Genomic DNA, 1,818 nt, shown 5'->3' with positions numbered 1-1,818 from the left:
AGTTAGGTTAGGTAAATAAGTATCCTTTCATTCCACGACTGTTGCCAGGTCAGGGTATGCCGCCCTAAGTTTGGTTAGGTAGATAAGATCTGGTTCGGTCAGGACGTGGCATTATTGGAAAAGGTTATTTCCATTTACGTATAAAAGGAATCTGTCCCGGTCTAAGACTGACGAGAATCAGTCCGTTCCACTTGAGTAAAGTTATTCCGTGAAAAATGCTTATTGGTCGTTGATAGTGTGAATACGAATCATTATACCAACATTTGCGGCAAAAGCTTTGTCAGAAAGGTAGTAGAGGAAGGAAGATCTTGGCCGTGTAATTTCCAGACTTCCAAGATATCTGGTCGAACTGGAAATATCTGCTGGAATATCCGCGATTCACGTCTAGAGAAGATCAGGCAGTCTGGCATGCAAACTATTCAATTCCCAGAGAGAGAGAGAGAGAGAGAGCTCTATTTGCAATTCAGTGGATGATATTGCATAATTTCGCCTTTCAAAATTAAGCGAGTTGCAATTATATAAGAAAACTCATAGCCATCGACGCAGCAGCAGCAGCAGCAGACTTTGCTATGCGGAGTTACCCACCATACATTGACTTTTAATTGACGTCTGTATGATAATAGGCCATACATGCTGTTCATCTCGGTCACGAAACTGTCTTCCGCAGGGGATGACAGGTAACAACCACCTCATTGAATTTTCATTGGTCTGAGGAGCAGTCGAGTTGGTAGTAGAGTGTCACTTTGCTGCTGCTTTGGGCGTGCGTCTGTACAGACGCATGGTGTATGTGTGTGTGTGTATGTACATACAATACCTTATTTCCCCGTGGGAGTCGGGGCAGTACTGCTGTTGTGAAAGGATGTTGCAGTCAGTCAAGTATTTATCTTACGATTTCATTCTGATTTTTTTTTTTTTACCTGTACAGAGCACTACCGTACTTTTGGAAAATACGAAGTTCGGATTATTCCAATCCAGTAAAAAGACAAGCAGCTTATGAAAAATTACTGGAATTATGTAAAAAGCTTTTGTGAAAGCCAAAACTGCCAGCCTTTCATGATATCTTTTGACTAATATAAATGAGTTTTACAATTAATTTGTAAAACATTTTAAAGGATAAACGTGGCGATAAAAACATTAACATTCTTAAACGACTGTGACTTTCACTAGTAAAACATTTGAGAGGAAATCTGTCCATAGTGATCGATATCACACCTTTGATCGATATTTAAATTCATTCATCTCCAGAGTCAATTTAGATTCCTGTTATACGAAGTAAAGTATGTTTAAGAATGATGCATTCAATATCACCTTGAGAGAGAGAGAAACATTCTGAAATGCAGGTAAAACTTTGCGTTGTTTTTAAATAAAATGAAAAAGCTGAAAGCATATTGTATATTCAGAGGTCCTCCTAAACTAAATGAATGGATTCAGTTACCGATTACTGTACCTGAAGCAGCTAAAAATTTAGGAACACCCCAACCATCATCAATCATTCTTCCGGGTTATTTTCCTTTAATTCTTTCATTTAAGTCATATGGTAAAACCTCTCTTTATTAGCCTGGAGCCATGGTTTCACCCATACTTTACAATTTTTCTTGCATATTTCATGCTCGTATTCGTCTTGCAGGAGTGCTATTATCATTATTGCACTTATCTTCCTTTTACTTGGTGCCATGATTTAAAAACACTCACCATATCAGGACACTACAGGACTGAAAGGAACACGGCCACTGCATAATAGCTCTGCCCTCTCAAAATATGCGTAGACTGCAGCGTTGCCGAATGCCGATTTCCCCCCGATTTGCCGAGAAAAAACTC

The sequence above is a fragment of the Macrobrachium nipponense genome, chromosome 7, assembly GCF_015104395.2.
Source record: "Macrobrachium nipponense isolate FS-2020 chromosome 7, ASM1510439v2, whole genome shotgun sequence".
Classification (NCBI taxonomy): Eukaryota; Metazoa; Arthropoda; class Malacostraca; order Decapoda; family Palaemonidae; genus Macrobrachium; species Macrobrachium nipponense.
Note: the sequence above shows the minus strand (reverse complement) of the source record.